The sequence below is a fragment of the Trachypithecus francoisi genome, unplaced genomic scaffold (genome assembly GCF_009764315.1).
Source record: "Trachypithecus francoisi isolate TF-2019V2 unplaced genomic scaffold, Tfra_2.0 Lachesis_group19, whole genome shotgun sequence".
Taxonomy (NCBI): Eukaryota; Metazoa; Chordata; class Mammalia; order Primates; family Cercopithecidae; genus Trachypithecus; species Trachypithecus francoisi.
In genome coordinates, this window is record NW_022681464.1 from 4075402 (window position 1) to 4092426 (window position 17025).

A 17025-nucleotide genomic window follows, 5' to 3' on the forward strand; every position below is an offset into this window, starting at 1 on the left:
TCAAAAAGGATGAGTTTGCATCCTTTGTAGGGACATGGATGCAGCTGGAAACCATCATTCTTAGCAAACTATCACAAGAACAGAAAACCAAACACCGCATGTTCTCACTCATAGGTGGGAACTGAACAATGAGATCTCCTGGACTTGGGAAGGGGAACATCACACATCGGGGCCTATCATGGGGAGGGGGGAGGGATTGCATTGGGAGTTATACCTCATATAAATGACGAATCGATGGGTGCTGACGAGTTGATGAGTGCAGCACACCAACATGACACAAGTATACATATGTAACAAACCTGCACGTTATGCACATGTACCCTAGAACTTAAAGTATAATAATAAAAATAAAAAAATAAAAAATAAATAAAAAAAATAGTGGGAGCGGTGGTGGGCACCTGTAGTCCCTGCTACTAGGAAGCTTAGGCAGGAGGAAAAACTATGAAATTGCTGTAAGTCTTCAATAGGTGCAGCTTCCACATCAATCCTTCCCCTGGGATGGTTTCCTTGGGTTAGTGCTCCTTGCCCCTCAGTCCAGCAAACCCACAATTCCCACCTAAAGCTCCATGTATTGTTAAACAATCTCTCTCCACCTCCATTAAAAACTATTCCCAAGACATACCACTACATTTGGACCTTTAAAATCTAGCCAAAATTGGCCAAGTGCAGTGACTTACTTCTGTAATCCCAGCACTTTGGCTACGATAGGAGGATAGCTTGATCCCAAAAGTTTGAGGCCACAGTGAGCTGTGATTATGCCACTGCTCTCCACCCTGGGCGACAGAGCAAGTCCCTGTCTCTAGAAAAACAAACAAACAAACAAAACAGCAGAAATGAAAACTACCACACTCACTTCTTGGGGAATCCTCACTCTCATCCTGAACTGCTTTTACTTCCCACCACTGGTGAAGCAGTCCTTTTCCATCCTTCTGAAATGCCACCAGTAGGGGGCCACCAATGGGCACTGCAGGGTAAAAAAAAGATGTTATGAAATCCCGCTACATAATTTGCGGGGCCTGCTGCAAACTAAAAGCACAAGTTCCCTTGTTCAAAAATTATTGAGAATTTCAAGATCGTGGCAGCAGAGTATAAAACCCAACACAGAGTCCTGCTAAGCAGGGGGCCCTGTGCAACTGTTGCAGCCCATGAAACCAGCCGGGTCCATACTGTACTGTCCTGCTGTGGCCTGGGCTCCTGCTCAAGCCCAAAGCTGCACCACGACGGGCCCACATCCTCCCCACCTTCCTGTCCTCTGCCTCATGGCCACCACATCCACTCTCCTCTCCATCTTCTTCTACAATCCTGGCCATACACAAGGAAGCACCTTCTTCATCCTGCTCCCAAAGACAAGTGTACAAGCCCTTTTCATGTCAAGGATTTCACTCTTAATTTCTACCCTGCAACAGATAAGGGGCAACAATCATAACCAGCAGAGAGGATATGGAGCTTCTCAAAGTTCTTACAGTAGGGATCCCTAGTCTCCAGAGCCAGATTCCCTTCTGAGATGTTTTAGCTGAGATGTCTTCAGCTTGCATTCCTGGAAGTGGGACTCACAAAACACCCCCACCCCAAGGCAGGGCCATTTAGAAGGCTGTGTTCCATAGTGATTCTGACCAGGACCGGGGTTGCTAGTTCCATCATTTAGTACCTATCTGACACTCAACAAATTCCTTATGTAGCCTCAGTTTCCTTATCTATGACATAGTGATGATAGCATACAGAGCTACTAAGAGCAGATAAAGCCTGAGACTCACTTTGAGGAGCATGTAGCTAATACCACAGGTCCTGACATGTTCATGCTCTCAAAATCTCCCCATCTATGAGTCTGTTCAAAACTCCCAAAGTTCCCAGTGAATAAGATACAGGGCAAAGAGGAACAGAACATGATTTTATGATAATCATTCAGGGGTTGCCATTTGAGGCCCCAATACAGACAGCTGTGATGTCAGACATCTGGACTGGTGCTGGTACAGGAGAGCTGAAGGAGGGTATTTAATACAAATCTCTAAGGGGCCAAATCCCACAGCTCTGCAGGCCCCTGATGACACTAACTGCTGTAACATTTGGGCAAAGGACAGCACTGATGGAAAGCCACTGTGAGTGAGAAAGCTACTGTGAGTCCTCCCTGTAAGGAAGTGGACAGGAGGGAGTCACCAATGGAGACTGCAGTAGCAGCAGCAAAAGAGGGCCCCTTGGTTCTGGATGACCACTGTCATCCCTTCCTAGCCTGCCGTCCCCACCACTGTCCCACAGCTCCACACAGAGCCTGAGATAAAGTCTGCAAGTAATTCGTTTTGGAAGTGAGCCCAAGGAGCAGGCCTGAGAGACAGGCAAGGGAACAAGGGAAGGATGTTACGGAGGTTGCCAGCATTACAGTGACTGGTGCTTATGAAGTAGGTCTCCGAAAAGTCTGCTTGGGGAATGAAAGAGGAAAGCATTTATTCATTGACTCCCTTTCCCATTGTCTGAGAGTAGCTCCATGAGCACTAACTCCCACCCTTCTGGGTTGTGCTCCTACCCCAAGTCCAGATATCAGAGAAGCCCCAGGGCAGGAAAGGAGAGGTAGAAAGCTTAGTCTGAGGACTGACTCCCTCTGGCTGCACCTACACAAAGCTAATGGAAGCCTGCTCAGAATAAGTCACAGCAGTAGCAGCTGAAGAAAAATGTGGGGCCCAGAGGATTTGTAGTGTCCAACATAGTACAACATCCAAGAGGGTTATTGTGAAGATGAAAGGAAAAGGGCAAATGTAAATGTGCTTAGTCTAGAACCTGCTGCAAAGAATATTGGCTATTGTTGCTATAGGTGGTCTTATTATTCAGACTCTTTCCTCCTCAAGCCTGAAGATATGGCCTGGCAGAACAACAGGCATCTTTTCTTCCCTCTGGTGGACAGCTTACATCTTAGAGCATCTCCAGATTTGGTGACACCCAAGACCCAGGGCTTCTCAACTGGGCATGTCCTCGCAGAGTATTCATTCCTGCTGTTTTTCCCATGAAAAGCCCTATTTGAAAATAATTTTTAAAAGTACAAAACACATGTGCAGTTGAAGAGTTGGCTCAGAAGTGTTTGGACTTTTTTTAACCTCTTTTTTTCATTTTTAAGTAGAAGGCTATCCAGACAATGAGGTCATAATTACACAAAGATTTCTCCAGTCTAAATGTAATGTAAGACAAATAACCATCTAACTTAAGACCCAAAAGGGTATCAAGGAAACAAATGAGAAAATTGACTGGCCCAATATGACCAAGAAAATCTTCCACATCACAGGAGGCACAGTGATCATTCTTAACACCATTACTCTGATATAAAGAACTCATGTGAGGCTTCAAAGTCAATAACAACTTCAAGCACAGAGAGTCTTAATCTTAACTAGATAATTTATCCTCAAAACCCTGGGATCCTCAGACTTTGCATTGCTCATCCTTCTCCCAGAGCGATCCCCACTTTTTCTCTGTGTCACCAAAAAACAGCAATTAATGGGAGCGCACAGGGAACGCAGTGTTCTAGATAATTGAATTTTCTAGTTAAAGAAAGGCCAGTTCCTAACAACCCTTTCTGTCCCATAAAGTTTTGAAAACATGAGTCCGTTTTTCTACATCTCAAAGTGGACTTTAGATGACAGAATGGAACCTTTGTTTTAGGATTCAGTCTCTTAGATTTTAGGGCCTTCTTCATTCTGAGCACTAAAGAGAACTAATATAGTGAATAGAAGATCGCACTGTTTGGGAGACAGACATTCAAATTCCCAGTCTGTCACTTAAACTAGCTAAGTGATTTTACCCAAACTACTTAACCTCTCTGAGCCTTCCTTTTGTATTTGTGACATGGGGGTAAAAACATCTATATCATACATGTTCCATAAAAGTTACACAGGCCTGACACACAAGACCCTCAATAAATGGCAGTGTTATGAGTATCCTCAGGGCTCACAGTTGGGGATGCAGAAGATGGAGAAGGCATAGGAGATAGTGATGAGTCTACATTGATGCCAGGAAGCCCTCTGAAAGTTTCTTTGCCAAAAACATTCTTCAATATCTGCTCATTTTTCTCTTACTTGCATCTTTCTCAAAAAAAAAAAAAAAAAAAACAACCACAAGAACAGAGAGAGCTATGCTCTGATTAGCTTGTCTCAAATTCATGAATTTAAATGTCTTAAGTGTCTCTCTGCTTACTCTCTATCTTGGCCACATTATATGTGAAGGGACAGAATAGATCTTATAGTTGTAGAATGCAGAAGGCAGCTTCCAGCCCGTAGTGGCTTCTGAGTCACCATCAACCCCTGCCTGCTCAAATACACCCTCCCCAAACCCTGCTACTTAAATAACTTCCATCACAGTCATTGCTTTGGGTTAAAGCATTTCTCTAGAGAAAAGAAAATTATCCAGAGAAAAGAAATATGTTACCTGGGAGAGAGAAGGACAATCTCTCCTCTAAAAGGATTTACTCAAAAGTTAGTTTATCAGATTAATTCTTCACTATTCAGAATTCCTGATGTCTAGTCTCTCTTTACTATACTCTCTGTGTTTAGGCATCCTCATTCATACCTGAAGCTTGGATCATCAAGCTCCAACTCCAACCCAAATCACTCTTCTAAAGGTTGTACCCAGACATTCAATGGCCTAACACCTCAATTCAGATGTCTTAAAACTGCTTCATAATAATTGTACCTAACCTAATCCTATGGCCATCCTGCTCTGAGGCTCTCTATCTCAATGACTGGCACCGCTAACCATCCAACCATATAAGTCAGAGACCTAAGACATGTCCTTTATTTATACCCCTCCTTCACTTCCAAAACATTAAGTCCCATAGATTTTACTACTGAGGATCTTTTGAGTCCACCTATCTCTCTGAATCTCCATGGCCACTTCTTAATCCAATCCAACATCATGTTCCACCTGAACATTCACTACCTATATAATATCTCCTCAAATATGGCTCTTTCCACTAGAGCCAAATCTCATCCTTATAAAAAGAGGAACCAATTCATGTCTCTCCTCCAATTCAGATCATCCCGCTGTGGTTAGGATAAAGTCCAAAATTCTTAACATCATGTACTAAGCCTTACAGAATAAAGACTTCACCATTCTGTGAAGCCACATACCCCATCCCTCTCCTCTCATCGTCTTTCAGTTTTCACACACACACAGTGCTTCCTCCCACTTAAGGACCTTTGGAAAAGCTGTTCTCATTGCCTGAAATGATGTCCTCAACCCTATTTCTCTTCATGTAGTTAATTTTTAATCAAGGCCCAAATTTTAGCTCAAACTGCACTTCCTTAGGGTAGTCTTTCATGAGCCTCGAAATGACCAGGGATTGCTGTACACACCATTGGAAGAGCTATCAGAATTATCTGGAGAATTCTTCAAAATATATGTGCCTCTCCCCTTATCTCCTTCTGTCTCTCTTTCTCCCTCTCTGTCTCTCTCTCTCACACACACACCACTGCTGCCACTGCCATCACAACCAGATTCTCATTTCATACTTACATATGTCCAGTTGAGAAACCATTAATTATCATTATTAGCCATTATTGTGAGTGGAAGTGTGTTGTAAGCCTCAGGAACATGGAAGTGGAAAGACATCCAGAACTCTTCTTCTAGATGATCTTTAAGATCCCTTCCAACTTTCAGATCTGCAATTCTCTTATGTGCAAAGTACTATGCTAAGACTCAGTCAGTGTTCGCATGGGTACTATCTGGAAGTGTAGGGTATTAAAACTCAGTAGAGCTGGGGTTGCCAGGCAAAATATAGGATGCCAATTAAATTTAAATTTCAGATAAACAACAAATAACTTGTTCCTTATCTGAAATTTGAATTTAACTGGTATATTAGTTTGCTAGGGCCGCCACAGCAAAACTCCACAGGCCCAGTGGCTTGAATGACAGAAATTTATTCTCTCACAGTTCTAGAAGTTAGATATCCAAGATTAAGATGTCAGCAGGCTTGAGTTCTCCTGAGGTTCTCTCCTTGGCTTGCAGATGGCCACTTCCTCGCATAGCTTTTTCTCTATGTGCATGCTTCCATGGTGTCACTCTGTGTGCCCTCATCTTCTCTTCTCATAAGGACATCAATAGTATTGGATCAGGGCCCACCCTATGACCTCATTTTACCTTAAAAAACCCCCTTAAAGGGCCTGTCTTCAAATATAGTCATATTGAGGATTAGAACTTCAACATATGAATTCTGGAGGAGGGGGATACAATTTAGTCCATAATAGATATAGTATTTTAGTATTAATATATCTCTTAATCCATAAAACTATAACTGTATTATTTATGGATACATACATATATAGTAAAATATAAAATTATGGACAGAAATTAAACTAACTTCACAGCGCTTGTTATCTCTGGTGAGGGAAAGACAGGGAGGGACAAGGATGGGAGTCAGTGTAGAGAAACTGTAAATGTACCTTTTTTTTTCTTAAGGCAAAAGCTATCTGAAGTACCTATTACAAAATGTTATTTGTTAAGTCCAAAAGGTGAGTACATGGTATATTATAATCCCAGCACTTTGGGAGGCCGAGACAGGCGGATCATGAGGTCAGGAGATTGAGACCATCCTGGCTAACATGGTGAAACCATGTCTCTACTAAAAAAATACAAAACAATTAGCTGGGCATGGTGGCGGGCGCCTGTAGAACCAGCTACTCGGGAGACTGAGGCAGGAGAATGGCATGAACCTGGAGGCGAGTGAGCCGAGATCGTGCCCCTGTAATCCCGCCTGGGTGACAGAGCAAGACTCCGTCTCAAAAAAAAGATAAAATAAATAAACTAAGGATGATGATCTGTCACTTCTAGCTTAAGAAAGAACAAAGCAAGTAGAAATTGATTTCAGTTGCACTATGGAAGACAAAAGAAGTTGTGAGCCACCTAACTGAACAACCCATAGAGAATGAGGAATCTCCCTCTTCAATGGTTTAATATCCATGCAACACCTCTTCTGTGTAAGACACTGTAGTAGGCATTTTGGAAGAGATGATTGTATGTAAACCAGTTCAGTACCAAAGAGGAGTTTATAATCTGGATGGTCCTACTTGCAAAAGAATTATATTCTAAATATTTATTTATATATCTGTTGGTTAGAATACAGCCCTCAAGAAAGATTTCCCTACAGAGGAAAAAACAACGTTATCAACTCTGGTAAAGTTCTTAAGTTAGCCATCAAAAGTTCTACTTGTTCTACACTATAAAATTATTGAATTCCAGGATTGGAAAGGATCTTAACACAATTGAAATTCTGTACCTTTCTAATGAAAAATAGTAGAAAACAGCATGTTTCGGAACTAGTAATGAAACAGCACAGAAAAACAGAGTTGAATAAGAAATAGCTTTTCTCATTATCTTGAATTCTGAAGTTTCAGGAAAAGAACTAATTAAAGGCAGGTTGGAAAGCAAAGGAAGCTTACAGAAACTGGAGGGTGGAGGGAGTCAAGGGCATTCCAAGGTCTTTTGAGATTGATGGCACTGATTCTTTTTTGTCATTTATGGTTTCCACATTCTGTTTTAAACAACGAACTTTATTTCCCTTGATATTCAAGTTGTCACTGATGATCTTACGCTCATTTATCTACCATAATTAAATATCTATGATTCAATGAAATTTTTTAGTTTATTTTTAATTTTTCTGAGTGCATAGTAGGTGTATACATTTATGGGGTACATGATATGTTTTGATACCGGGATAGTATGCATAATAATGACATCAGGGTAAAGGGGGTATCCATCCCTTCAAGCATTTATCCTTTTTGTTACAAACAATCCAAATTATACTCTTCTGGTTCTTCTTGTTGTTGCTGTTGTTGAGATGGAGTCTCACTCTGTTGCTAGGCTGGAGTGCAGTGGCGTGATCTTGGCTCACCGCAACCTCCATCTCCCAGGTTCAAGCAATTCTCCTGCCTCAGCCTCCTGAGTAGCTAAGATTACAGGCACATGCCACCATGCCCAGCTAATTTTTGTATTTTTAGTAGAGACGAGGTTTCACCATGTTGGTCAGGATGGTCTCGATCTCCTGACCTAATGATCCACCTGCCTCAGTCTCTTAAAGTGCTGGGATTATAAGCGTGAGCCACCATGCCTGGACTTAGTTCTTTTTAAATGTACAATTAAGTTATTTTGACTATGGTCACCCTGTTTTGCTATCACATGCTAGGTATTATTCACTCTTTCTATTTTGTTTTGTTTTATTTTGTTTTGTTTTTCCCATTAGCCATCCCCATCTTCCCTCCACCCCCTACTACCCTTCCCAGCTTCTGGTAACCATCCTTCTACTCTCTCTGTCCCTAAATTCATTTGCTTTGATTTTTAGCTTCCACAAATAAGTGAGAACATAAGATGTTTGTCTTTCTGTGTCTGGCTTAGTTTACTTAACATAATGAACTCCAGCTCTATCCACGTTTTTGCAGATTACAAGATTGCATGCTTTTATATGGCTCAGTAGTACTCCATTGTGTATAAGTACCTCACTTTATTTATTGATTCATCTATTGATGGACATTTAGATTACTTCCAAATCTTGGCTGTTATGAACAGTGCTGCAACAAACATGGGAGTGCAGATATCTCTTCGATATACTGATTTCCCTTCTTTTGGGTATATACCTGGGAGTGGGATTGCTAGATCATGTGGTAGCTCTATTTTTAGTTATTTGAGAAACCTTCAAACTATTCTCCATAGTGGCTGTACTAGTTTACATTCCCACCAACAGTGTACAAGGTTTCCCGTTTCTCCACATCCTTGCCAGCATTTGTTATTGCCTGTCTTTTGGATATAAACCATTTTAACTGGGGTAAGATGATATCTCACTGTAGTTTTGATTTGCATTTCTCTAACATTGAATGATATTGAGCACTTTTTTATGCCTGTTTGACATTTGTACGTCTTCTTTTGAAAAATGTCTATTCAAATCTTTTGCCCATTTTTTTATTGGATTATTAGATTTTTTTCCTATAGGATTGTTTGAGCTCCTTATATATTCTAATTTTTAGTCTCTCACCAGATGGGTAGTTTGCAAATATTTTCTCCCACTCTGTGGATTGTCTCTTCACTTTGTTGATTGTTTCCCTCACTCTCTGAAAGTTTCTAACTTGATATGGTCCCACTTGTCCATTTTTGCTTTGGTTGCCTGTGCTTGTGCGGTATTACTCAAGAAATTTTTGCTCAGATCAGTGTCCTGGAGAGTTTCTCCAATGTTTTCTTGTAGAATCTTCATAGTTTTGAGGTCTCAGATTTAAGTCTTTAACTTATTTTGATTTGGATTTTGTATATGGTGAGAGATAGGGGTCAAGTTTTATTATTCTACACATGGATATCTTGTTTTCCCAGTATCATTTATTGAAGACACTGTCTTTTTCCCAGCAAACATTTTTGGCAACTTTGTCAAAAATGAGTTAACTGTAGATGTATGGATGTGTTTCTAGGTTCTCTATTCTGTTCTATTGGTCTATTTGTCTGTTTTTATGCCAGTAACTCTGCTGTTTTGGTTACTATCGCTCTGTAGTATAATTTGAAGTCATGTAACGTGATTCCTCCAGTTTTATTCTTTTTGCACAGGATAGCTTTGGCTTTTTGCTCAGGATAGCTCCACTGAGAAGCACATTGTTTAATTCCCATGTGTTTATATAGTTTCCAAAATTTCTTTTGTTATTGATTTCTAGTTTTATCCCATTGTGGTCAGAGAAGATGCTTGATATTATTTCAATTTTTTGAATGTTTTAAGACTTATTTTGTTACGTATACATTTTAGGATTGTTTTTTCTATTTCTGTGAAGAATGTGGTTAGTATTTTGATAGAGATTGCTTTGAATCTGTAGATTGCTTTGAGTAATATGGACATTATAACAATATTTATTCTTCAAATCCATGAACATGGAATATCGTCTTTTTTGTGTGTCCTCTTCAATTTCTTCCATCAGGGTTTTATAGTTTTCATTACAGAGATCTTTTACTTTTTTAGTTAAGTTTATTCCTAGGTATTTAATTTTAATTGTGGCTATTGTAAATGGGATTAATTTTTAATTTCTTTTTCAGATTGTTCACAGTTAGTATTTAGAAATGCTACTGATTTTTTATGTTGATCTTATACCCTGCAACTTGACTAAATTTGTTTATCAGTTCTAATAGTTTTTTTGGTGGAATCTTCAACTTTGTCCAAATAGAAGATTATGTCATCGACAAGAAAAATAATTTTACTTCTTCCTTTCCAGTGAGGATGACTTTTATTTCTTTTTCTTGTCTGATTGCTCTAGCTAGGAATTCCAGTACTATGTTGAATCACAGTGGTGAAAGTGGGCATCTTTGTCATGTTCCAGATCTTAGAGAAAAGATTTTCAGTTTTTCCCCACTCAGTATAATGCTAGCTGTGGGTGTGTCCTATATGGTTTTTATAATGTTGAGGTGTGTTCCTTCTATACTCACTTTTTTGAGGGTTTTTATTATGAAAGGATGTTAAATATTATCAAATGCTTTTTCAGCATCACTTGAAGTGATCACATGGTTTTGTCCTTCATTCTGTGATTTGCATATGTTGAAATGATTCTGTGATTTGCATATATTGATTGATTTGCATACGTTGAACCATCTTTGTATCCCTGGGATAAATCCTACTTGCTCATGATAAATTATCTTTTTAATGTATTGTGGAATTTCCTTTGCTAGTATTTCGTCGAGGAGTTTTGCATCAATATTTAGCAGAGATATTGGCCTTTAGTTTTCTTTTATTGACATGTCTTTGTCAGGTTTTGGTACCTGGGTAAAACTGGCCTTGTAGAATTAGTTTGGGAGTATTACCTCCTCCTCTATTTTTTGGAACAATTTGATTTGAGTAGGACTGGTATTAGCTCTTCTTTAAATGTTTGGTAGAATTCAGCAGTGAAGGCATTATGTCCCAGGCTTTTCTTTTCCGGGGTACTTTTCATTGCGGCTTGGACCTCATTAGTTGTTATTAGTCTGTTCAGGTTTTGGATTTCTTGATTCAATCTTGGTAGGTTGTATGTGTCTAGGAATTTATCCATTTCCTCTAGATTTTCCAAGTTATTGCCATATAGTTGCTCATAGTAACCACTAATGTTCCTTTTAATTTCTGTGGTATCAGCTTTAATATCTCCTTTAAAATAAATCTCTGATTCTATTTATTTGGGGTTTTCTTCTTTTTTTCTTCATTAGCCTGGCTAAAGGTTTGTTAATTTTCTTTATCTTTTCAAAAAACCAACTTTTTGTTTCATTGAATTTTGTATTGTTTTCTTCATTTCAATTCATTTATTTCTGCTCTGGTCTTCATTGTTTCTTTTCTTCTGATAATTTTGGTTTTGGCTTGCTCTTGCATTTCTAGTTCTTCAAGATGAACCATTAGGTTATTTGAAGTTTTTCTGCTTTTTTTGATGTAGAGGCATATCACTATAAATTTCCCTCTTAGTACTGCTTTTGCTGTATCACACAGGTTTTGGTATATTGTGTTGCCATTATCATTTGTTTCCAAAAAAATTTTTAGTTTCCTTCTTAATTTCTTCAATGACCCAGTGGTCGTTCAGGAGCATATTGTTTAATTTCCATGTGTTTGTATAGTTTCCAAAATTTATCTTGTTATTGATTTCTAATTTTATTCCATTGTGGCCAGAGAAAATGTTTGATATTATCTCAATTTTTTGAATGTTTTAACACTTGTTTTGTGACCTAACATATCGTCTATCCCTAAGAACCATCATATGCTGAAGAAAAAAGTGTACATTCTGTAGCCTTCAGATGAAATGTTCTGAAAATGTGTATTAGGTCAATTTCGTCCATAGTGCAGATTAAGTCCAATGTTTCTTTGTTGATTTTATGCCTGGGGGATCTGTCTAATGCTGAAAGTGGGGTCTCAAAGTCTCCAATTATTACTGTCTAGAGATCTATCTCTCTCTTTAGCTCTAATAATATTTGTTTTATATATTTGGGTGCTCCAGTGTTGGGTGCATATATATTTACAATTGTGATACCCTGTTGCTGGATTGACCCCTTTATCATTATACAATGACTTTTCTTTGCTCTTTTTACACTTTTTGTTGTGCAAGTGGGCGAAGTGTATGAACAGACACTTCTCAGAAGAAGACATTTATGCGGTCAACAAGCATATGGAAAAAAGCTCATCATCACTGGTCATTAGAAAAATGCAAATCAAAACCACAGTGAGATACCATCTCACGCCAGTTAGAATGACGATTATTAAAAAGTCAGTAAACAGCAGATACTGGAGAAGAGTGAAGAAATAGGAATGCTTTTACACTGTGGGTGGGAGTATAAATTAGTTCAACCATTGTGGAAGACAGCATGGTGATTTGTCAAGGATCTAGAACTAGAAATACCATTTGACCCAGCAATCCCATTACTAGGTATATACCCAAAGGATTATAAATCATTCTGCTATAAAGACACATGCACACGTATGTTTATTGCAGCACTATTTACATAGCAAAGACTTGGAACCAACCCAAATGCCCATCAATGATAGACTGGATTAAGAAAATGTGGTCCATATACACCATGGAATATTATGCAGTCATAAAAAAGGATGAGTTCATGTCCTTTGCAGAGACATGGATGAAACTAGAAACCATTAGCCTCAGCAAACTAACACAGAAACAGAAAACCAAGCACCACATATTCTCACTCATAAGTGAGAGCTGAATAGTGAGAACACATGGACACAGGGAGGGGAACATCACACACCAGGGCCTATTTGGGAGTGGGGGCCTAGGGGAAGGATAGCATTAGGAGAAATGCCTAATGTAGATGATGGGTTGATGGGTGCAGAAAACCACCATGGCACATGTATACCTATGTAACAAACCTGCAAAAAGAGAGAGAGAGAGAAACAAAATTCTGACACATGCTACAACATGGTTGAACTTTGAAGACATTATGCTAAGTGAAATAAGTCAGTCACAAAAAGACAAATATTGTACAATTCCACCTATGAGAGATATCTAAAGTGGTCAAGTTCATAGAGACAGAAAGAATGGTGGGTGCCAGTGAATGAAGAAACGGGGAAATGGAGAGTTGTTTAATGAATACAGAGTTTCAGTTTTGCAAGATGAAAAAGTTCTGGAGATCTGTTTCAACAATGTGACTATGCTTAACACTACTGAACTGTAAAAAGTGATTGTGATGGTAGATTTTATGTATTTTACCACAACTAAAAATAAAAAAATTAAAATGAGCAAAACAAAATTTTTTAATTTTTAAAAAAGGTTTTTAAAAATACATACCATTACAAGTAAGAGATGTAGGTGGGGCAGATGGAATAGGGTCAAGGAAGATGAAAGAAATGAGTTGGGAACTGTAATGACATCAGGTGAAATCATTTACAGGATACTCACCACTTTTTTTTTAGCGCAGCTCCTGGTGATTTCTGTTCTTAGTACTTTGTACCATTGCAATCAGACATTTGCATGGCAATATTTTGACCTCTGTCTCCCATCAAAATCCCAAAGTCCTTGAAAGCAGAAGCCTCATAGATGTGCCCATCACTGTATCTCCCAAGCCATCATATTGACTGATAACTCATAGGCACTTAATATTTGTAGAATGAAATAAATGAATGAATGAATGAATGTGCAATCATAGAAACCACTCCTCTTAAAAGTCAAATTATAATGAAAGAAAATAATTTCAAAAAATATACTATAATTGTAAATAAATGCTACAAGTAAAAAGACACAAGAGTACTGAGGAAAGTAATGTCATTGTGACTTGGCAAGTTTGCATGGAGAAGGAGGGAACTGAGTTGAGCCCTAATCCTGTCCCCACCTCTCTTTGCTGTGTGACATTCAAGTGAACTATAGACACTTCACCACTATTCCATGATGAATATGACTCACTTGCCAGTAATTAACTACAGATAGTTATATTTTCAAGGTTCTCCAATTTTACTTGCAAAGTTTCCCTTTTATCCTGTGGGTCTGTGATTAAATAGGAGAAAACTAGTGTAATTCATAGGATTGTAAAGTTTTGAGCCTACAAATATCAACTGCTCTGAGCTGCGCCTTATTTCTCTTTAAAATTGGCATGGCCTTTACACTAAACTTCCTTGTATCTCAGCTCTAAATAAATTTCTAATGAAATAAATTAAAGCTCCCTGTAAACAAAATATATATGGGATAAAAATAAAACCTTGAATTTATGCAACAGCTCCAAAAAGAGTGCCTCATTTATCTACCCAAAAAAACAGAAAGAGAAATAAAAATTCTCTTTGGGTAACAAATGGATAAATACCAATATTGTTATTATCCTTGCCTATAGGATGAATAAAAGAAGCAAAGAAAGGTCAAGCTACTTGCCCAAGGTCACTCTGGAAGTCAGTGATAGGGATGAGAATGGAACCCAGGTTTCCAGGCTCCTGGCCCAGTACATTTCTCTGAGGGCCGTAAATTACCAGGCTGTTGGGGCCTCTAGATTCTCCAGATGTTGCCATCTCCTCAGTGTCCTTGTGCCACCACCCAATGCCTTCACATTTTTTATCGGGTTAGATGAAAGTCTCCCTCCTTCTGACAGTTTTATTACCTCAAGAAACCGTTATCTCCCTCTAACTCAGAAAGTTATACTCAACTGTTGGTGCAGTAACCAAACAGGAGTCAAAGACATTTCTATGATTGATGCATCCTTCACTGGAAAACAGCGGAAAATATTACTGCTTCGATATTCACATTTTTTTCAGGCCTAAAGGTTAATCAGTTGACAATGTTACACAGAAAGGCTCTTTAAAAAGTCCAACAACAGAGACTTTTTAAAGAGAGTTGGAGAGTTCTCCAACTTACAACCTGGTCATTAATGCCCAGAAAAGAAGCTTTAACAAATGGGGGAGATGTAAGCATTGTTAAGGTCATGGCGGGGGTTGGTGGCACTTTACGTAAGTTCAGGGGTCAGAACCTAAGGAGCACTGAATGGAGCTGAAATTGCTACTTGCTAAGGTCTTGAGGGAAAAAGAAAAACAAAAAACAAAAAAATGTGAAAAATGTAGGAAGAGAAAGGGAAATATATAGAAAAGCGAAGATGAGGAAAGTTAGAGACATAAAAAGGAAAGAGAGTAAAAGAAAATAATGAAATTTAAATTAATAATAGCTAATGACTATAACATGTACAGCTTATTAAAGGTTTTGACTTTTTCATGTGTTGCTGCAAAACTCCTGCATAGTAGATGGTATCATCCCAATGTGATGAATGAGGCTCATTTGCCAAAAATCAGAATGTTAGGAAATAGAAGGTGGTGGATTCAACTGCAGTTTTCTCTCCCATTTCCACCAAGGACCCAAGGAAGATCTCACTGTGTGACAGCAAAGGCATTAAAACCTCGTCTCTGACAGTAGCCCTAAGGGACTCGCTGGAACCCTCAGCTGTGTAACATAACGTGAAGGGACCTAAGAACTTTTGCTGTAGACCCTGCACAAGTTGCACTCCTCCAAGTTAAAAAAGATGAGAAGAGGATGTCAAGGGTGCCTGCTTCTTCAAAATTGAATCGAATTTGTAAGCATTCTGCTTTTAGAAAGAACCACGCATGCAAAGATATTGAGGCACCAAATACTGTCCAATGTTAAAGAAAGTGAAAATGATTGCATGGGGAAAGCATATGGTAAAGATGTAAAATAGAAGACAATGCTGGTTCAGTGGCTGAGTGTTAAATCCTGGAGGGCCTAATAAACCATACTAAGGAACATAAAGTTTATGTATTGGCAATGGGGAGACTTCAAAACATTTAAAGACAGGAGGAGGGGTTGTAAATGACAAAATCAAAGCTATTTTGAAAAAAGAACCCTGATGGCAATATAAAAGAAGAATGTGTCTATGAGACAGAATATGAGGTAAAATTCAGGCATAGAAATATGGATTAAGAGAAAAGGGGTGCTCGGGCATGGTGGCTCACGCCTGTAATCCCAGCACTTTGAGAGGCTGAGGCAGGCAGATCACGAGGTCAGGAGATCAAGAACATCCTGGCCAACATGGTGAAACATGGTCTCTACAAAAATACAAAAATTAGCTGGGTGTGGTGGCTCGTGCCTGTAATCCCAGCTACTCGGGAGGCTAAGGCATGAGAATCACTTGAACCCAAGTGGCGGAGGTTGCAGTGAGCCGAGATCATGCCACCGCACTCCAGCCTGGTGACAGAGCAAGACTCTGTCTCAAAAAAAAAAAAAAATGGAGGAAAGAAAAATTGTCTGGAGAATAGAAGTAGAATCAAGAGGACAGAGGCTGAGGAGGGAAGGAGTCAAAGACGATTCTTGGAATTCTGGACTTCATAACTGAGTAAATGGTAATGATGTCTGTCAAGACTGAGAAGATAACAATTTCAATTTAAGGCATATTTAATTTGAGGTAGCTGTGGACATGCAGGTGTATGTGTCCAGTAAAATGATGGAATTATGGTTCTGCAGCTCAAGAGAAAGTTAATACTGATAACATAGGTTTGGGAACTGGCAGTATATAGATAATGATAGAAGCCATGGCAGTAGCAGCAAACATCAGTGTCCAGCCTGGATCAAACACTCTAAGGACCCAGCCCCCAAAAGAGCCCTAGACCATGTAATAAACAGACTGGAAATATTCATTAGGGAACTGGCTTTCAAGGAATTATTTTCCAGTCAGCTTTTCTAGACTCACCAATATATCTATTTTCACCCCTGCTGTCCATCCTTTTGAACCATGTTCCCTACAGATTAGAATATCTCTTAACAGGCTTCCCCAGCTCTAGGTCCTACTGCTTTGTTTCTCGGATTCTTAACACGTCTCACCAGCTGCAGGATCTCCAAAGAATGATAAACCAGTGACCACCCCCATCATCACATGGCCCTACAAATTTGTATATGTGTGCTCCTCTGAGGCAACTTTGACCTGCCTTAGACACCCTAAAACTGAAGAAGAGAAGCGTCAATCACCAAAATGTGGAAACAACCCAAATGTGCATCAATGAATGAATAAATAAATAAAATGTGGTATGTATACACAGTGAAGTCTTATTTAACATCCTTAAAAAGAAATGAGATTCTGAGGCATGTT